Source organism: Notechis scutatus, chromosome 4 (genome assembly GCF_049901735.1).
Source record: "Notechis scutatus isolate UNSWTSFEM ecotype Mainland chromosome 4, rNotScu1.2, whole genome shotgun sequence".
In the NCBI taxonomy this organism is placed as follows: Eukaryota; Metazoa; Chordata; class Lepidosauria; order Squamata; family Elapidae; genus Notechis; species Notechis scutatus.
In genome coordinates, this window is record NC_142012.1 from 117,661,770 (window position 1) to 117,684,704 (window position 22,935).

The 22,935-nt window shown below is 35.9% G+C and overlaps 1 long non-coding RNA gene across 1 annotated transcript; it reads left to right on the forward strand.

Annotated features, from left to right (window-relative positions):
* Positions 1-119: 119 nt before the first annotated feature.
* On the forward strand, positions 120-16,853 carry LOC113413519 (uncharacterized). The gene is made up of 3 exons (XR_015749410.1): positions 120-365; positions 804-913; positions 16,651-16,853. It is a non-coding gene; the product is annotated as an uncharacterized LOC113413519 (long non-coding RNA).
* The last annotated feature ends 6,082 nt before the right edge of the window (positions 16,854-22,935 follow it).

Below are 22,935 nucleotides of genomic sequence, written 5' to 3' on the forward strand. Positions count from 1 at the left end.
CCCCCGGCGCTCTTCCCCGCCTCTGGCTCGCAGCCGCTCCTCCGGCGGAGAGGAGCCTTTCAAGGCGGTTGCCTCAGGCTCCGCTTCCCTTCCCCCTCTCCCCCTGCCTTTCCGTCCCCTCGCTCGGCTTCTTCCTGCTGCTTCCCCCGGGGAGAAGTCCTGCGTGGTGCCCACGCCCACCCGCCAACTTCTCAAACGGCTCGCTCGCACCTCCACCTAACGCGGCGCACCTCCCTCCGTTCCGCCGCCTCGCTTGAAGGGCTCGAGCTGCACACACGCAACTTCTCTGACCCGCCTTCCCGGTATTTACACAAAGCCTTTTCCTCTCCACTCGACCGGCTTGCAGACGTGGAAGTCGAAGCCCGGTTAGTACCGAAGCGGGAGGGCGGGGAGCGGTCCGCGCAAGGAGTTGAACGGGCACCGCTTCTCCGCTGCCCTTGGACCCCCGATCATAATTTGTTAGACGTGTTTGAGCACTGCACGCACGCGTTGCCTGCTTATCGGGCATATGCTGTATCGCATCTATCGCCATCTTCTCTCCCCCCCACACACTTCAATTTTATTTTTGTTATTTTCATATCTTTTAACTCTTAAGGATAAGGTGTTGTTTTCTTTCTTTGCAAATCGCAAACTTTTAGGTCGAAGGAAGTTAAATATATGCATGCGTTGGACGCTATTAATTTCAGTATTTGCATGTTATTTTTATTTTTATTTATTTTATTTGGTTTGTCAATTGCTTCAATTGCTGAACTGGCTGATCTGTCTAGTAATACATTTATGTTTCCTGATGCATCACTGTGCAGTATACCTTGGGACTGGCCTGAGGAGATGTGCAAGGTTGTGCTATGAAGCATCTTGCCAGTAATTCCATCAATCATCAGCTATGGGTTGTACCTCACCTGGATAATGCACAGTAAGTATACTCCCTCAAAAGGTTGCTTGCATTGTACAGTATACCACTCAGTATTTTCTTCTACAAAATGTTCTGATTCCTTGCAGCCAGTACCAAGGAAATGGACCATAATTTAACATTTCCAGAATGTTTATCTTTAACTCTCATGAATGCTTGGCATTTAGATAAATCAGTCATCAATAGGCACATAGAAAAAAGCCATATTTACACACCATTCAAAAGAGAGAATAAAACAGTTAAGAAGCGAGAGAGAAAACCCCAGAACATCCTTTCCAGAAAACAACACCCAGGGATTAACACAGACAACCAACCAAGCAGAAGACAATATTAAGTAGTTCATAATCAAATAATTACCAAGTAAAAACTATACCCCCATCAACACTGGCAGGGCAAGCTATTATATGTAAACAAGGAGCAAATTCCACTTCCAATAACCTTAACTCTAACCCTACTCAATTAATGAAACATATGCTAGCAAACAGTTGAGCTCAGAGAGCATCAGTGATTCCACAGTTCAGTTCTGAGCTATATATATATATATTCATATTAACAAGATCTCTGAATTTATAGGCATATCATACTTCAATAATAAGATCATAACATTTTTATGCACGTATGAGTACGGTGCAGTTGACTGAAAAATTTACTAGTGTTGTGAAATCACAGAGTTTTTGTTTGGATACAGATTATCACGGTTGAATTGTATAGTACCAACTTCAGAAAGCTTTTCCAGTTATACAGCTACCTTGGAAAAGCTAAAATAATTTATTCAATGATAACTTGCTGAATTTTATAAAATGTGAGCCTGCTTAATTTTCTTTGGATTATAATCTTTGTTAAATCAAGGGATTCAGTACCTTTCAGGACTACCATGTTCGTCATGCCGTGATTCTCAAGCATACATACATATCCATCATTCCGTTCTGAGAGTAAGCATCTTTAGATAAAACATACAAAAAAACCAATAAGTAATAATGAGCAAAAAAACATTTAAGACCATATTTAAGAGGAATTTTTTTTAGTTTACATCAGTGCAATTTATTATATAGGTAATCCTCAATTTGTAAGTCAAGGATAACCTGTATAAAAAATTGCACTGATGTAAACTAAATTTATTTCATTTAGTGACCGAAGTTACAACGGCGCTGAAAAAAAAAGTGACTTACAATCATTTTTCACACTCCTAACCATTGCAGCATCCTCAAGGTCATGTGATCAGAATTCAGACACCTTTTGCAACCTTCTGATAGACAAAGTCAACGAGAAATCCAGATTCACTTAACAGTGTGTTACTAATTAGACAACTGCCATGATTCACTTAATAACTGTAAAACGAAAGATAATAAAATGGGGCAAAATTCGTTAAACAACTGTCTCGCTTAGCAGCAGAAATGTTAGGCTCAATTGTGATTGCGAATTGAGGATTGACTGTACACCTATATAATCCTGCACTTATACCATGTCCAGATGTTGGATGTTCAATCCTGACTGGCTGAAGGTTGACTCAGCCTTTCATCCTTCTGAGGTCAAGTAAAATGAAGACCCAGATTGTTGAGGACAATATGCTGACATTGTAAACTGCTCAGAAAGTGCTGTAAAGCATATATAGTGGTATATAGTGCTATTGCTATAGCTATGGTTATGCTGTCTTAGAAAATCCTGAGTCTGTGCCCAATATGTGAACGCCCAATGATCAGGGTAGAGATTGCACAGATGAAGGATACCAGGGGATGTCCCCCACAGTTTGTGTAACTCTCACCTCCATGTCCTCAGTTGTTATAGTAGACAGGGAGCATTGAGTCATTTTCCTGGGTCCTTGTTGCCCTCTTAGCAATTTCCTGTTATATTATTAGCAATTAGCAATGCAAGCTGCATTTTCTACAATTCAAGCCACATTTTCTGTATATCAAAATAGCTTCTATGACCACGTTCCCATTTTCTTATGGATAGGTTTCCGCCCCCCCTTTTTTTTTTTTTTTTTTTGCATTTGCCTTTGGCCTTTTGCTCTTAGATTTATATATGTTTCATGTTTGGATATAACAAATTAATGGGATCACCCTAGGCATCACACATAAATCTCATAATTTTTCTTTTGTTCTTTAAACTTCTTTATTTTTCTAGATCCCAGTTTCATCCAATCACAAGTTTCTTGGCCTCCTCTTTTGATTAGCTCCATTCATTTTTCCTTCACATGTTTGTGATTAAATCATAGTTCATTTTCTGTCTATGAACCCAAGCACCTCAATATACGTCTTCCAATGTGGTCACTCGTTTTTTAATTCAGTCCTCATTTCTTCAATACTCATTCATTTTTTGATCTTATGACATTATGTGGCCATTTACATTACTGAATGTCAAAGATGCCTTGTCATAGACTTCTTTTATTTTTTTGAGAAAGATTTTCCATCAACATTTTAGAACACATTTTGAAACTGGAGCCCTTTACTGTACATATTGGGACTGCAAGCCAGAGAAATTCCAGCTAACATAGTTAATAGCCAACTGTTTGTGCATTGTGGCTCAGCTTCTAATTTTGATGCCTTTTATGTGGTAAGGTATTGATTATCATGTTATAACATCATAAATTTGCATTCAGTATCCACCATTATTTTACTTAAAATACATTTAAGTGGTAATAGTACTATCATTAGGCAAACTGTGTCAACAAACTTGATGTAGTATCTTCAAGGAAAGTATCTGCATATAGATAATTTAATGTACATTCAAGTCATAATACTGTAGTAACGTAACAATATTACTTTACATTAGAGTCTAGCAATTCCTGTGTAGTCCTATGAGAAGCCATAGTAAAATCTTCCATGTCCAATAAGTTTAATATGTCCAGATACAGATATCTAAGCATCCTCAACGTCTGCATACATGAGAGCATCTGTGTTTACAATACAGCTTCTATTCCCAGGCAGTTTTCTAAGAGCAAGCTTCAGTAAACTCGGTGGGGTTCTCTGTTTATTGCACAGTTGAGGTTGCAAAGTGCAATGAGCTTGAACAATTGTCTATTATTAGAACTGCTGGTTTAACCAAAACTGGCTTTTCAAAGACTGAAAGTATATAATAGGCTTCAGAGAAAATGAAGAGTTTGGTTGATATAATGTTCCCTTTTTTTACACTTTCTACCTATCAGACAAAGGCAAATTACTTTGCTACTGTGCAATTCCAGGTTTGTTGCATTACAGGGAAAGAGTCCGTAGGCCAGGCTCAATGGCTACTTTATGACCTTCAGCTATTTAAGTCAGTGCAATTCCTCTCAGGTGCCAGTAGTTTGTTTGGTCTTTACATTTTAGTACTACTTTAAAATTCTTTGTTATTGTCTTTCTGCTTTCCATTTTTATATTATTTTTCCAAAGCCTCAGATACTGCCTTTGGTCTTCAGAAAAAAAGATTGTCTCTAAAATATTTTCATTTATTGCCGATGGTAGTGTTTCAGAATGATAATACAACTTGAAAATCTCATTATTGCCTAATCATTTACATCTTTCCCATTGGCTAACTTCAGCCTCTACCAGATGCTATGGTATATGCTGAAAAATTTCATAGAATTGCACTCCCATACCCTTCACAGAACAGCAAAGGGTTATTTGTTGGTTTCTTAGCAATAGGAAAGTTACTTGGGTACATTTTGACTGAAATGTCTGAAAAACAGTTGATCTTTGAAAAACAGAAAGTCCAACTATGAAATATAATCATCATGATTTTCAAAACATTTGTTGCTCTGCTTTAGATAACAAAACCCTTTTTGGCATTTTGATTATTTTTTGTAGAAGATGGGAGGAGAGGTTTACATACTTGGAGATCAGTGAAACCTCTCCATGTGTGTCAGAGATGAAGTTTACTTTGTCTCCACGCATCTTCTTTTGTATGAGCAAAATAAAGCAGCACAGACTTGTTTTTGTGTGTTATCCCATTGTTAATGTTGGCCTTGTTCTTAAACATTACTAAGTTTAGATTCCAATTATTGAATCCAAACACAACAATAAGTATGAGTCCATATAAAAAAAAAAACGTCATTGGTTTTCAGTCTGAGTGCTAATTCTAGAAATATGCTTTGAGCCATGGTGGTATATATAAGGTTGCTCAAAAGATCTTATTTTCATCAAAATCCCTGAGAGGGAGAGAGTGGGGGGAGGAGGGATAGAGAGAAGCTAAGGTTGATGACTGCAAAGGCAACATTTTTTTTTTGACCAAGGAATTCTGCTGTATCATTGCCTAACTAGAGACAGATTGTAATACATGCTTTGCTCAATATCCCAGCTCTTCATGCTTTGAAACTTTGCTTCAAATACCTTGAATACCTATATGCATGTACATGTAATATGTAGCAGGTAGATATTGTTGGCTTTAGAATGTTATAATTCCTTCAAACTGAAATAAAATTTAAAACATCAATATATTCTTTTTTTAAAATTGATCCAAATTATTTTTATATGATACATCACCATCACATAAACATGGGGTAGTAGAATATTGAACCCACTCAAAAACAGATTCACTTTCCCCAATCTGTTACCCTCTAGATGTTTTAATGTTATAGATGTTATCATTATTGTTCCCTTAAGTCAACAGGATTGGTCTCCAGACATATCATTGTTGGGAAAGCTGAACTGGTTTTATAATGTCTATATCAAATATTGGCACTGTATCTTTTCTTTTATGTATACTGAGAGCATTTGCACCAAGACAAATTCCCTATGTGTCCAATCACACTTGACCAATAAAGAATTCTATTCTATTCTAATCACACACGCAATATAGAATAGGAAAGGGGACATGTATGGATGGAAAGTTGTGCCAAACTGTCCATGAATGGTCCTGTGCACACAATCTTGAAATTAAAAACAAGTTAGGTTTCTAATGCATCTGCTTGAAAACTAAATATGGTCATTTGTGACTCTAAAATCTTGGGCTGGGATAAATAAAAGAACAAACCTAATTTTTTTATCTTTGTATGAAAGAGGAAAAGGAAGAAGGGAATGGTAAGCAAGATACTTTACTTCTTTGCTTGATCTTACAATATACAAAGAAGATAAAGCAAGTTCAGTAATTGTCTTTTTGATATTTCTGAAAAAAGATCTTTGTTTGCCAGGATTGTTTGCATTAGGATGAAATGTTCCATCTTGTCAAACAAGCATTCTCTCAAATAGAAAGCTAGAGGAATTTGGTTTCAAATGTTTAATCTGTTCTTTTGAGTATCTGTCTATGATCTACCAATGGTAACCATCAAAATGTACTCATGTCTTTTTCCATATAAATCATTGAAAAATTCTCAGTTATTCAAGGTGGTGCATATTTTCATCATCAAAGCATTATGCACTTACCAACAATGATTACCTTACCTTTTGCCACTGCTCTAAGCTCCACAGTGAATGCTGTCGTCACATTAAGCTGTCCATTGGTGTTACTTATTTTCTGTCCCAGTCAGAACAGATATGCTCAAACCTCTTTCTACACTATCAGCCGCAACCACAAGAAGCAGTACTAAAATCAGAAGTCACAGCTAAAGCAGGTTTCATTTTCTAAATCATGTGCTTAATGGATTTAGCAAGTCATCCGTGGATATCAGCCAATACATTGTAAGCAAAACATTCATATCCCTGTGAACATATTTAACATCATTTTCCGAGCTATGAGACGCAGTCACTCAGAAGCTGTATTTACAAACTCAAGGTTTTCTTTTCAACCTTGGCTTTTGAGTGGTATTAATAATGATTTCACATTTGGTTTTCATTTAGTTTGAATTGTCTTTTAAGACAATAGCCACTTTGTCATGTGGATATAAAGTTAGAGTAGACATTGAAAACATCCATAATTATAATGCTCTTTCATTTGGAATGCAAAACTTTATTAACAATGTTAAGATAGAAAAACAGCCCAATTTAAACAATAGTGTAGCTTTCACTCTTGCATTTCAAGTACCAGAAACTGAAAAGCATTCAGCTCCATTTCAATTCTATCCCATTAGTTGGTTTTATAAATGAGAAGTCATTAGCTTCAGTTCTCCCCATCTAAATGATAAAATAAACCAGATCAAAAAGCACCTTATATCTTCTCCTGATTCCACTTGACTCTCTTTTAGAGCTAAATAAGCAGACTTTTGGAAGTAGTACAGTGACACTTTTCTAGCCACCTAGCATACAGATGGCATTAGGTATTATTTTGATAATAAAAAATAAATGACTAATCACGAGCTGTGTACAGTGAAAACATTTCAGATACAGTGTTTTGTATCTCACATAAGCCTGCAAAACAATGCTGCCACTATAATGAATCAAATCATTAAGAGAGTTTTCTAGAGGCAGCACCAATTTTTTTCAAGCTTTTTGGAAGTCCATTAAAAAGAAACCATTCTGCTTTAATGAAGAGCAGAAACCTGCTGCACTCATGCAAATTCCAAAATAATTCTTCCAAATTGTTTTCTTAGTGTGCACAGTGCACTATTTATGGTAACACTTGAATATTAATTACAACACTTCATAAAGCACCATGAAGATAGCAATAATTTGTAATACACAGTTTTTACAATTTTAAGTGATGGAAACTCAAAGGATGAATACATAATGCAGGGCTTTGTCTCTTTAGATTATTTGAAAGTTATGACATTTTAATTCCTTATTTCCACATATTTACAAATAGTGTATAACAGGCAGCTCTTCACCTTAGTTCTAAAATATATCATAATATGTCATAATTTCAGGGAGGATCATCCTAGACAGACTTTCCAAGTTCCAATTTAGACTTCATTACGAACCATTCTCACCTTCACTCAATTCCTGACCATCACCTTTTAAAAATAGCATTTTTCTTTCCTTAAAGACATAACCATGGAAGAAAACTAGTTCAGGATTAAATTGTGAAGTCCTTGGTGCTCTCAAGCTCAGAGAGCACCAAGGACTTCCTAGACATAGCCTCCTATGAAACCCGAATCCCAGAAATCTGTTCAGAAGAATCTTGCTGCATTGAGTGGTATCTTTATGTATATTTTTCCCTTTTTTTCCTTCATCTGTCCTTTGCCAAATATCTTGGAGGTTTTACTAAAGTAATTCTTCTGTTGCCTATAACATAACAATTATAGAAATCACAAAGCTAGAAGAATACTTTAAGTCCTTCAGCCAATTCCAATCATCATCATCAATAATAACCTCAACAAGATTCAATTCTGTCATGAACATATCCGGAAATATAGCAATAGCACTTACACTTATATACCGCTTCATTGCGCTTTACAGCCCTCTCTAAGCAGTTTACAGAGTCAACATATTGCCCCCAACAATCTGGGTCCTCATTTTACCCACCTCATAAGGATGGGGGACTCAGCCAACCTTGTGCTGCTCAGAATTGAACTCCTGGAGTGAGTTAGCCTGCAACTTTGCATTTTAATCACTGCGCTACCACTGCTCTAAATGTCCATTTTCCTTGGGTTCTTGAATTCTTTAGGCTTGGTTGTTGTGTTGCAGACATTTCATAACGGATAATATGAAACATGTAAAGGAGATGGGGGTTTGCTGGCTCTTTATGTTCAGTACTTGCCCTGTTAGTTGTGGCTGACATGTGATTTCCTCTTTTATGATTCCTTAATTAAAAATTATTTGCTTCCCTAGTTGCCTGCTGTAGTTTTCTGCTTATTTGAGGTTGCTTACATTCAGGTATATTGTAAGTCTTATTTAATTAAATGGAAACATTTTCCCAGGAAAAAAATACAGGATTAGAAATTACTACTGTCCCAATTTACCATCTATACCATAAGCAAGAGACTTTCTTACATCAGATTGACTAAACTGAAGGCTCTTCACAGATTGTTCAATATCCATAATCTGCTATCAATCTGTGCTTGAGCATTTTTTGCTAAAGAACTTTTTCACCCTTAATTAGCCAGTGTCAAACCTGAAGAAAGAAAGAAAGAGAGAGAGAGAGGGAGAGAGAGAGAGAGAGAGAGAGAGAGAGAAAGAAAGAAAGAAAGAAAGAAAGAAAGAAAGAAAGAAAGAAAGAAAGAAAGAAAGAAAGAAAGAAAGAAAGAAAGAAAAATGTTCTTAAAAAACCTGAATTGGAAGGAAAAATGATGAGAATAAGTATACAACGACACCTAGTGATTCTGTCAAGTTACTGCAGGTCAGTTTGCCATCCTTTGGAAAAAGAAATTCTGATCTTGCTGCTTGTTTTGTGGTGAGAACATAGAGATCCTGTTACATCCATCTGCAACTAAGGGTTATTGACAGCTTTATCATATGGAAGTAATAATTTACAGTCAGTAGTTCTTTTTGTTTCTCAAAAGCAGGCTGGCAGCAATCAGCAGGTTTAATGTGATAAGAGCAAAAATGCATTATTTTTGAAATTTACAGCTCCATTTGAAAACCTTAGACAATAAAGTATTTCAAGTAATAAAGAATCTTGAGCTAGAATGGAAGCTTAAGTACTTTGGTCGTCTGAACATATAAAAGTAAATGCAATCTGTATCCATAAAATAGTTCCTGATAGAGAATTAATAAAGGACTTTCAGCCTTAATGATTCCATAACCACCTTAATGGTTTAAAAGTCTGCAAACATTTATTGGAGCGCACTGAGGAAATGATGGTTTCAGCCCAATTCTAAACAAGAAAGATCCCTGCCATATTTATGGAATTTTATGGCCAAGAGAATTTGCCCGTGATCTCCCATATGGAATTCTTTTGTTGTGTTTTTCATGCCACTTATTTTACCTCTTTTTTAAAATCACACAAAAATCTGCAACTGATTAGGTGCAGAGGGGACACTACACCATGACTTTGAATTGGTTCATCCAATCCAGTTGGAAGTTGCATACAACTTTTCTAGAACAACCTTGTTCAAGACAAATAATGCTCTTTCAAAGATTATGCTTCACTGCTTCTTTTGATTAAAGTATTTAAATGTCTCCTACAAAGGGAAAGCATAATTTGTTTGTTTGTTTATATCCTACCTTAATTATTCTTTCAAATTACTCAAAGTGCTGAATATGTCCAACACCTTACTGCTCTTCTTTTCCCCACAACTCTGTGAGTTGAATTGGGCTGGGAGAGAATAACGGGTCCAAAGTCACTCAGCTGGCTTTCATGGCCAAGAGCAGAATTAAACTCACTTTCTCCTGCTTTCTAGCCTTATGTCTTAACCCAAGGGTCGTCAAGTGTAAGATTTGTGGACTTCAACTCCCAGAATTCCTGAACTAACATGACTGGAGGAGTAATTCTGGGAGTTGAAGTCCATAAGTCTTAAAGCTGTCAAGTTTGAAGACCCCTACCTTAACCAATAGATAAAACTACTATTCACCAACTATTACTCTGGAGAGACTTACTTTCAGTGGAAGCCCCACCCAAAGAAAAATTATCATCCTTTTCCATGCACTCATATGGCTTGGTGCAGTCCTCCAACTGTTCCTTCTGAGGTCAGTTCATATTATCCAGTGCCATTCTTTGCCTCTGTCTCCAGTGTGTTCATAATAGATGCCAAATGAAATGGAGGACATTTTACAATTTTGACTATCATGCCTTTTAATAATCCCACAATCATCTCGCTTATTTCAGAAATTTGGTTTTTTAATTTTGTGTTTTAGTGTATTTTTTTAATAGTCTTAGAAAATTGTATTCGATTTGGATATTGACCTGAGCCAACAAAAGACTATAAATCACACTGAACTTTCCTTGTAGTTATTATTTTTTTAGGTAGTGAATAATTTTTAAAATCCAGATCAATTAGAATATTGTAAGAGGATTACATGGCCATACTTCAAAGAAAAAGTAAAAGAAAACATTTGCTCACAAATATAGGTATTCATTTTTACATTAGTTTAACAGATGTAGTGAATGTTATAGATTAAAAATAAAATTGAATGAAATAATTTAACTCACAGTATCTCTAATTTAAAAAATTGTCTAGTGAAATCTAATCAACAGCATTTCTTTTTCAATAGTTTCACATGGCAATTTGTTTACATTCTCACTTTGAGCTTCTGATTTAAGTATAATCAAAGCATTTGAATTCCAAAATGCTTAAATGTGATTTAAGTATCAAAGCATTTTTGAATTTGAATTCCAAAATGTGGGCCTCAGAACTTAATACATAAAAGTTCTCAACATCTGAGAGCTAATAAGTAACCCAAAACTTGTGTGATTTTGAACAGATAAGACTAGAATTATAGATTACAGGCTTTTTCCACTTGTGTTATGAATGTGAATATTCAAAAGGTGATTGTTAAATGGAAATCCTTCTCATCCACTTTATTCTCAAAATACTTTTTTCTGTCATTTTTAAATACTCTATTTTCCTATCTCTTTCTCATAAAAATATCTGAGAATCAAATTAGAGGAAAAAATATACTTGAGAGGAACACTCAGTATTCTGCCCTTTCATCTACTGATATTTCCCTGCTTCTGATTTACATGTTTTTATACATAGAGAACTGGGACTAAGTGTTGTTCCCATGTCTTTTGATGATGCTCTCAGTGCCATTGATTTCAAAGGCATCTGAGTATCAGAGATCCAAGAAGCCTCAATGCAGTGTCTAAATCTATTACACATTTTGCACGCATACAGACACCAACACATTCCTATTTTATAAGCATGCACATTTAAACTTTGATTTTCCAGCAGCAATTTTCCCGAGGCTTTAAAAAATAAGCTCAAAAACTTCTCTTTGACCTAAGATATCAGAAAATATGCTGCAACACGAAGATTCTCCTTAACCCAAACCCAAAACATTTCAAAATGAAACCTTTTAATTGAAAGCCGCACCCTTCTTTCATTTCTGTTACCAACGCTTGTCAGTCTTGTTTCCACATCTGTGTACATAGTGTTGTAAAGTCAGAGCAGGAACCAGCAGTAAAATAATAAACACTGCCATGCAGTTGCTTCTTTCATGAAGATATTTCTTAAATGACTATTGATAGCTGTGGCATGCTTTAATTACAAACACAATGAACAGGAGTGCTATCTCATTCAATACAGTCAACAAGACAGCCTGTAATAGATTTGCTGGTACAATGCAAGCATGATCTAAACGAAATTTGTACACACACACACACACACACACACACACACACACGTCCCTTTTAATCTGAAAAGTGATCCCTATATATGTCATTCTTTTCATTTTCATGGCTTAATTCATTCTTTAAGTGAGGCTTCTTTCTGCCCCATCAATTACTATGACCAAAGGGATAATTCCCAGGACATGAAGGGTGAATAAAGTTGCCTTTAAACAAAATATAAGTCTCCACTTAAGTGTAATTAAATCTTAAGTAGAATAAAAAACCGATAGCACATGTTAATAACCCCTACAAGCTACTGCAGTTCTGACAGCGAGCAAAATCCTTAAACCTCACAAATCATATTTGTACAATAGGTATTGTGAAATGTTAATCTTTTAATTATGTTTTTCTGAAATGTGGCCCTTTTCTTCCTGTAGAGATATTCCAGTTCCCAAAAGCCTTTGAGTGTATGCAGTGAAAAACAGAGGGTCAGTCTCATCCTTTTGTTGTCACACCTGGTCATGTGAAGCAAAGAAAATAAATTTTCATTCACCTGTTTTACAGGGACAATGCCTTTAGCAAGTCCTCCAGCTGCATGCATAATTGGACTTTATATGTTAATCTGGAGAATCACACATTTCTTGCTAGGCAGTCTGAAAGCTTTAATTGAGAACTATAATAAGTTATGTAAAGTAAGTTAGTAAGAAGCAGAAAAATGTCCATATTAGTTGCCTAAAGCAAAAACTAGGCAGAAATTAATTTACATAATAATACTGTATTACTATATGTGTATTCATATGCTGTAGAATATCTGCTCTCAAGTACTGCCATTTCAGTATTAACTAATATTATGTCAGTTTAACAGAGAGAAAATGGCCACACAGATATGCAAAACACAGAAAAACCTCAATCATGATGCTCTACTTAAATAGCATTGCTATAGTAGCCGTACGAGCAGATGGCAGCCATAACTAAGAAAACCTTTGCAGAGCTCCACTTGATGTGCCAGTTGTACCCTTTCCAGGACCAGTTGGTTGTTCAGACAGTTGCTCACATCTCATGGCTGGACTACTGAAATGTGCTCTATGTGGAGATGCCCTTGAAAGCTATTAGGAAGCTTCAATTGGTTCAGAATGTCATGGCACAAGCATGATGAGCTTTCTTGGCATGCTGCAGGACACCTCTGCTTCATGAACTTCAGTCATTGGCACTGTGCTTTCTGGTGCAATTCAAGGTGCTAATTATTACCTATAAATCCCTAGATGGCATAGGTCCAACTATTTCTGGGATTTCTGTCCATCCAGTAAAGTGATTATGCTCCAAATCATCTTAAACTGTCATATTTTGGGACACGGGAACCTCCTCCTTTCTGTCCCAGTACCTGCTCTCTAGAATGAGGTGCCTCCAAAATATATAAGGCTCCCACCCTAATGATGTTCCAAGCCACCTTAAGAACCTGACTATGTTTGCTCTGTTGTTTGCAGTCATATGATTACTTTCTAGTTACTTTTGTACTTGTGCTGATTTTTTTTTATGTTACCCCTATTGTAGTTAGTCTCTGAGAATCATATGGAGTTCAACTTGAATGAATAGATATATATAGAGATAAAATAAGACTGGTTTTACTTTGTGTTTATGTATTATGTAAATTGAACCAAACCAATAAAACTGCTGCTTCTGCATGTGTACCCAGAATGTAACACTCAGGACAAATGTTCAGAGCTCTTTGATACGAGATAAATAGGGCTCGCTGATGTTTAGGGCTGGTAGCTAAAATCAGACTTTTCCTAGCACACCATGGCTCATAAACAAAATGGCTGCCATGGAGGAAAGCTTGCTTATTAAAATACACATCCCAGTGCAACACATATTCACCAGCCAGACTCCATTGGATTCGGGCAGCTATAATAAATTTAAATAAATAAAATAGCACACAGACAAATATTTTTACGAATGGTTTACATCCAGAATTTTCTGGACCAGGCTGCAGATGCAAAGTAAATGCTAAGCTAAAGCCTAAAAAAGAAAGCATAAATAATGGCACAATTGTATAACTGTAGATCTCTCTAGTACTGGATTTCTCAACCTCAGCCTGATCTTCAGCTCCAGGATTTTCCAGCTGTCATGGTCCCATCGGAGCCTGAGTCCGCGGAGCAGGACGAGCCAAAGCTGGGGCTGACGGAGAAAAAGGACATGGTCTCTTTGGCTCCAGAGGAACAACCAGACTTCTTGCCTTGGTGGCTGCCTTGTTAACTTTGCTTGCTGGACTACTCGCAACCAGAGGCAGTCGGAGGTATGTGTGAGAGCTTTGCTCCAGGACATGCAGTAAACATGGAGACCAGGGGTGAAATTCAAATTTTTCTCCTACCAGTTCTGTGGGCATGGCTGTGGGTGTGGCTTTGTATACTAGTAAAAGCAACCAGGAGCAATTGGGGTAATTTTTTACCGATTCAAATCGTCCTTACCACTTCTCCCGAGGTGGGCTGAGGTGGTTGAATTTCACCCGATGGGGATGTTTGAGGGAAAGTTGGAGCAATAAAGGGGAGTTAGAACTGTTCTCTGGCTGTGTTGCTTCTGTGCCTTGCCCTGGGTTATCATACCAGCCAGCTTATGTCTATCTGGAGAAAGAATTGTAGGAATAGGATTGAAAATCCATACATCTTAAATTCACAGGGGTTGAGAAACACTATTCTATTATAATCATTCAAGCAACAGATCAAAAATACCAAGTTCGGGAAGGGACTTTAAATTTACTCATTAGCTTCATACAATTATTTTATACTGGTATGTTTGTGTATCATATATATATGAACACTATACAGATGAACACTATACAGAAGCCTGATGATGGCAGATGAGATTCTGCCGAAACGTTGCTACAACTTTAAAAGCACAACTACAATGACGTGGGAAAATACCCGAACAAAGCTGAATGCCATACATATACATATACATATATATGTATAAGAACTTAAGAAAGCAAATTATATATATATATAATTTGTTTTCTTAAGTTTTCGCGTGGTATTCGGCTTGGTTCGGGTATTTTCCCACGTCATTGTAGTTGTTCTTTTAAAGTTGTAGCAACGTTTCAGCAGAATCTCATCTGCCATCATCAGGCTTCTTTATAGTGTTCATCTGTATAGTACTATATATATATATATATATATATATATATATATATATATATATTTATATATATGAGCTGTCTCTTTTTAATGCTTATGATAGCTAAAATATTTAAAATGGCATGAGAAATTCAGGATAAAGTCCTCATGTGCATCTTTTGTCATAAAATTAAAAAAAACAGCTAGGCAGTATGTAGTTAATATATATAGCTGTAGTTTAGTCATGAGTCACCTTTTCTAATATTCTGGTGTTTCCAACCTTGACATTTTACAATGAAGTAGTAGTATTTAAATTTCCTCACATTAGCATCTGCAGTTTTATGATTAAAAAAGATCTAATTGATGGACATTGTGAAGCCATTTCAGAAATCAAATGGATGATACAACAGTGTGTTGCAACTAGTTTCAAAGTACATAGTTATTGATGTCATCACCTAGTAGTAAAATTAAAGAAATTAGAACAATTCTGCCTTCCATTCTGGAACCTTGTTATTTTCCCATTTGTACACATGGATCTGTAGCTACAGCTTCACTCTGCAAAATAGAGATATCATAAAAATCTTGTTTTTGAATCTTTCTTCTCTTTAGATCTCATAGGAAAATATTTTAAATAGATTTGGGTCAGAGCCTAAAAAGTCTACTTTATATTTGCTTCTCAAATTTTTACAATTGTGGCTTTCAGAAACTTTATGATGCCTTTACCGCTGCAACTCCCATTTATGCACAAAAAGCTGTAATGGTTGAAGGCAGGGGGCCAGAAATTAGGGAGATACAAGTTCTAGTCCTGCTTTAGGCACAAAGCCAGCTGGATAACTTTCAGCCAGCCACTTTCTCTCACCTAAGAAGAAGGCAGCGGCATGCCACTTCTGAAAAGAGTTTGACAAGAAAATTACAGGGACCTCTCCGTGCAGTTACCAGGAGTCAAAACTGACTTGAAGGCACAAAAATATTCACGAAGGTTAACACATAGTTGGTACATTTTGATCTTGAAGTGGGATGATGGCAAGTGCATTATTGCCTCAGTCTGAGTAAGCAATGCTGAGAGAAACCAGCAAGCAGGATTAAGTGAGGCTTAAGGTAGAATTCATTGATTCATCGGAACTATCCACAGCAGGACAGGAAATATGGTAGTCCTTAGTATCGCAGTGACATTCTTCCCACTTGCCTTCATATTTAAATGATTGTTTTAATTTAAAACTTTGTTGCAACACATCAATATCTAGTGTCATCTTTAGATACAAGAATTCTTCTGGGCTTCTAAGCTATTTGATAAATGATACAAACAGTACATGGTCAATGACATTAAATCTTCAGGTTTTTTCCAGTTGTAACAATGGATATCAAGAACTGAATCTGTGGTAATAGAGCATAAAATATGTCCCACCATTGATTTGGGATCCTAAAATTTGTGAAGTAAAAAATACAAAATTGATACTGCTTCCTTTCATGAGCAAATTTTAAATCAAAAAGGGTATGCATAGATTACCCTACCCTAGGTCTGCTCCCAATATCCATATTATGCTAGTACCTAAGTAGGTACTATGACACTAATCATTACTCTCATATAAGTTGACAAACAGAAAACTTGTTTGCTTTCCCCTTCTTTCAAAAACAAAGAACCTAGAAACACTATTCTCCAAAGCACCTGAAGGCAGGACAAAGAAGCAGTGGATAAAAACTAATCAAGGAGAGAAGCAACCTAGAACTAAGGAGAAATCTTCTGACAATTAGAACAATTAATCAGTGGAACAGCTTGCCTCCAGAAGTTGTGAATGCTCCAACACTGGAAGTTTTTAAGAAGAGGTTGGACAACCATTTGCCTAAAATGGTATAGAAAACTCCTGAGCAGGGAGTTGGACTAGAAGACCTCCATGGTCCCTTCCAATAACATTGTTATTCTATTCTGTAATTCTGCTATTAAAATACTATATTATTTTTATTATAATACATGTAACAGTCTTTTCATTTCTAGGTGATGAGGTACTGCATAATGTTCACTCTTGGTAGAGTCCAATTGAATGTAGCATTTGCATTAGGTCTTCCTATATGAACAATACCAATCTCTGCTAATTAGAGGGGAAATGACCCTGAATGACCTTCCCTATTAATTCCCTACTAATAGCAATTGTATTCCCCATTCTGGAGACTGAATATAGAAAGTGTTTACACTTATGTAGGAAAGAATAATTTTAGCTTTACCACACCATTTTCTCTCATAAAGAGCTTAGCTGAATCACTGCTTAGGGCTTGGCTGAAGCTATTAGTCCCTTAAAATGTTTATCGCTTCACAAAGGCACAAATCAATAGGAAGATCTCTCTGAACACAAAAAGACAACTGGATTCTGAAATAGCACTTTTCTTCCACCACTAACTCAGAAGCAAAATGTAAGAGAAGTGAATGATATACATAATCTTACAGGGGGTGGGGAAATTTTAAATCTGCCTGTACTTACAAGGAAGATCGGGAATAGTTCATTTATTCAATCAGGAATATTTAAATCTTTAAAATATTCTTTTTCTATTTTATTTCTTTTACACACTTCTCTTTCTGATTTCAGTTTGTGTTATCTTTATTATAAACTCTTCAGTAAAGGTTGTTTTTTTTAAAAAAAGAGTAACACTGACAACCACAAGAAAGCAGATGTAAAGAAGTATGCTGAAATAAAAAAGAAAGTGCTCATTGCCTCTTCTAGAATATCTTGATAAAAGTCTATCAAAGCTGAAACATTCTGAAATACCAAGTCGTCTTATAGTGTTTGTTGATTTGGATTAAGCATGTCTGTTTGAACTAGCATACCTCAAGCCTTGGAAGTTGTCCTTCCAGGGAGAACAAGAGTCACAATAATTAAATTACTCAATTGATCTTGTCACTACACGGAAGTTACCCGTTTATGTACTCCTGGTGATGTACCTTTTTCCTTTTTCTCAAACTTACTAAAAATTCTGGAATCCTTTCATCCCCAACCTATAATTTCTCCAGCAACAAGTGTAATTTTAAATTAACAGTGTAGAAACATACTTCCTGATTCAGCCAGACTGCTGCCACCATTCCACTTTTTTGTCCTGGGAATGGTAGGCATACAAGCATACCTGATAAAGCTAAAAAAAGAAAAAGAAAAAAAGGGAAGAGGAGATTTTTAAAAATGACATTTCCTCAAATACTATTCATTCAAAGAATGCCAGAGTTAGCATGGTGGCACAGTGGTTACAATGCAGTACTGCAGGCTACTTCTGCTGACTGCCAGCAATTTGGCAGCTTGATTCTCACTGACTTTCATCCTTCCAAGGTCGATAAAATGAGGATCCAGATTGTTGGAGGCAATATGCTAACTCTGTAAACCACTTAGAGAAGGCTGTAAAGCACTGTTAAGTGGTATATAATTCTAAGTGCTACTGCTATTTTGCACTCCTATATCCAAATACAATGCCTGCTTAGTATAGCAATGCTCATAAGTGTTAAAAATGGTCATAGGTCACTTTTTTCAATTCCATTGTAACTTCAAATGGTCACTAAGGAATTGTTGAGTACTACCCATACAGCAGAAATTCATTTCCAGTTGTCTTGATGGATTGTCTTGTCTTGATAGAGAACAATCAGTGGCAAAGAGGTTTATTTTGATATGAAAAGCATAGAAATAGAAAACAGATGAGGAAACAAATGATTAAACTGTTTCTCAGAGTATTTTCAGGAAGCCTATTAGCCACTGTGAAAAATTGGATTTGTTTGGATAAAGAGATAAAAGATAGATGAAAGGGAAGAAATATAGTTGCAAATAAAACAAAGTACTTCTGAGTCTGTACTGTCCTATTCTTTCTATTGAAATAACATGTCCCTTTGCAGTCAGGGTGCAACTTAAAACTGAATCTAGTTTTTTTTTTCATCTCGTTTGCTGTATATTCGTTCCCCCTCATTATATAGGTGAGAGAGAGAATGAGAAAACTTCAGATTTTTAAAAATTATTTGTCCTTTTACTTTTCAACATGCGACATTTAAATTATAAAATACAAGGTCGGCAGGTGGATAGATAGGTGATGAATATTAATTACCCATGATATATTGCTTTCTTTATATAGCGACTCATCTCACCCTAGATAACTCTGGACACCACAGAATAAAAAGCAAGAATATAAAACAATAAATATAAAAGACCATAATAATAAATATCCTGAAACATGGAAATACAACCCATAGAAAGACATAAAATGGTCCCCTCAACAATGGAGTTATCTAGATAGGTCTCTAGTTCTATGGCAGCACCATGGCTACTCACATCACCAGGTCTAAATGGTCTTCAGAATATCAAAAGGAATGGGGGAATCAAATCTAACTTTTGGTCAGGAAGAATATTCCATAAGGCAGGCACCATAACAGAGAAGGCACATCTTCTGGGATCAACTAAATGTAGATCCCTAACAGCATGCCTTCTCTGCCAGATCAAATGGGCTAGACTTGTGTGATCAGAGAAAGACAGTCCCTCATGTTTGACATGCCAGAATCTTTCAACTTTTTCCATACCATAGGTTCATGTGTTATGTTTATTATTGCTTTCGAAGAGAATATATTCGGCATCGACCAAATCATAAAGTTATAGCTGTGTTTTTGATTAGCTGAGGGTCACATTCATCAAAATAATAAATACCAATAACTTTCTCCTAGTGACATTAGGTTCAGCACAGTAGCTATTAAATGATATCAAAGACCATAAATGAATGTATGCCACAGCATGATTTCTAAACAAATTCACAACAGTGAGGAAATTTGCACATACAGGTAAGCTACTTCTTTATTGAGATCCCAAAGAACACCATAAAAACACAAGGAGAATGCATGATATTCAAGGGAGCCACCACCAAATTATATTTATTCCCCCTGCCAATGGTGATAAAAACACTTACATGCAGACTTCTTTTCAAATGCAGTATATTTGAAACTTAGAAATGAAAGATAATTAATTTAGATTTTTGTTGTTCATGTCTGAAACAACTCTCAGTGGGGCTTGCAAATCAATCTTCCATAGTAGGAACAATAAGTTCCTTGTTCCTACATTATTCTTATCTAACAGCTAGACTTTGAAGGAATGTATATTAAACTTTGCCACAAATTATTTAAGGTGTATAATACTACCCAAGATATCATGTACAAGGTATGTTAACATTCACAAACAAAACCTCCAGAGTTTGGAACATTATCATTAATTCTTTCACTCCAAACCAAATTTGCAGCATCATGCAGAATAGTTCATATTAAGTTATTCATCTAAATATGATCTGGAACATTATAAAAGAAAGGAACTGTTGAACTACAGTGCTAAAAGCTTCAATCCTTGACAAAAATTCTTGGTAACAAGAAGCTAAATTTAGGTTTCTCTTAGCTTCTTCAATTATCACATTAAAAGCAACATGCTGGCCGAAGTAATATACTTTATAACTAATTTAATCATGAAAAAATAAGCTGATTTCTCATTTTTTATCCCAAATTATAATTATATTTTTTTTTCTAATCGTAATTCCTTTGCATTTAGCATTCTTTTTACCAGACTTCACCATACTTTAATAAATCCCCGCAGTGGTCCTGTTATCTTTATTATGTATCAATAACAGAAGAAAAAGAATTAAGTTGCCATCCGGGAAGAAGGTACCATCCAGAACTGGAATAGTATAGAGACAAAAATGTCATAATTAACGACAGGTATTCTTGGTTTATTTTACACTTCAGCAGCTATAAAAGTTAAAACTAGTCTGCATTTGGAAATGATTGTTAGAAATATATGAAAATATATCTAAAAAGCAAATTTTTGAATTTTTGGAAAGTTTTGCAAGAAAAGCAGTGAAGGGCTTATTTATATATCTATAATACTGGAAATTTTGTTCAAATGAATTGTTGAACCATCTTCTATCACGGGTGTCAAACTGAATTTCTTCAAGGGCTTTTGTAGTTCTCCACAGGCCGTCCTGAGGGGAGGGAGATGGGCAGCACCCTGCAGCACCCTGCCAACCAAAATGGGGTGTGGGGCAACCATGTGAGGGCCCCCACGCCCCATTTTCCACCTGAACAGCTTCCTGCAACACCCTGCCGGCCAAAACAGCCCCCCTGCCCCCCTGCTGCAGGCCATCCATGCTGAAAACAGGACACAGGGGACTGTGTGCGCCCCACACCCATTTTGGCTGCCAGAGGCATTGTGGGCCAGTCCTTTGCTATTTCCAGATTAGCCCCACAGGCCAGATTTAAACACTTGTGGGCCTTGAGTTTGACATCCTTATCATGCTTTTATTTAACCTTGAAGGTTAAGCACTTAAGAGTATATCAATTGTTTTGTTACAAAATAAAACCTCCAAAATGTAACATGTATTTTACTCAAGTAGCTTGGAACGCATATAATCTGCAATGCATTTTTTAAAAAAAGTATGTTTTTTTATTAAATGTTTGGTTATCTCCAGGAAAAGATGCCCCATATTTGCAGCATCTAAAATAAAAAATGCAGTATGCACCAAATATCAAAAGTATGATTCCATCTAACAAGTATTGCAATCCATTCTTTCCGTGCTTTTAATCCACCAGCATACTTTTTGTGGAGGCGGGGAGGGAGAGAAAACGGGAAGTAAAATTTCCTTTATAAAAATTCAGCTTTCTATCTCTCTTGCTTATTTCAGACAAGAAGAAAAGGTTTGCAGGTTACAAAGAATTCTGAAAAAATATGACTCTAAATGCAAAATTTCAATCAACTGCAATGATGTAGTTTTTAGACAAAATTAGACTTGATTGGTAGAAAATGTCCAAAAGACTCAGCAGTAGCTCCTTTACAAGCATACTATTTATAATGGATACATTGATACAGAATGACTTATTTAAAAAAGCAAGGCAATATTTTATAGGCACAACAATCAACATTACACTAATTCAGAAAGTACATTTTTGTAGGCTGTTTTACACTCTTATTATCAATTCACAAATTATGTGGACTCACAGAATCGGGCAGAATTATGTATCATTCTGCTTAAGACTGCAACATTGAAACAAATAAAATTTTCAGCTCTTTACTGAATAAAAAAGCCATCAGATTTTTCTTAAAAATATCATTAGCAATTGTCCTACGTGTGCGCCTTTTAATATTGGTGTACTTTACTGCTAAGTGTATACCTAATTAAAAGCAAGTTCTGACATGCTGATTAAAGATACAAAGTTAGCGCAATGTAGGCTTTATAAATGGTCTTTTGCATTCAGGATTTTGAATAATCAGGAAAACTCCCCCGATATATAAAGAATATAAAACCATTCCAAGGTTCAATTTCAAAAATTGCCCAAGTGAATCATTCCATTTTAAATTTTGCTTGTCTTGATTGCAAGTAGATCTGTCTTCTTAGAAATGTCTGGCAAACTATTTTAGGGTACAAAATTCTCTTCCAAACCCAGTGGTGGAATTCAGTGCTGTTTTTCTGCTGATGGCTGTCCTCCAGAATTAGGGGAAAGTGATTCATTACCTCATAGTTAAAATGCCCTGATATGGGGATGCACTCCAGAGGAGCAGTGGAAGTTCTGGTGGAGATTGGTAACAGCAGTGGAGAAAATCCTGTTTTGCTAGCAAAAATTCATTCATAATCATACAATATTAGATTTGCAAAGATAAACTTAAAATTAATAACCAAATGTTTAAATAGCCATAAAGGAAGTTTAGGAAAAGCCTTTTAAGACAATGATACAGTTTAATTCTTTTTCTTTAACTTGTTCCTGAATGTAGCCTATTAGTTTCTATTAAAATTCTCAGTATGATCTAGAACAAAGACATATGAACTCATTTTAAAAAGACAAATAGTGCCAATTAGTATTTCAATGTTCTAATTTATTCCTAGGTAGTAGAACTGAATTTTATTTCTCAAAGGATCATGAAGAAAATAAACCATAGT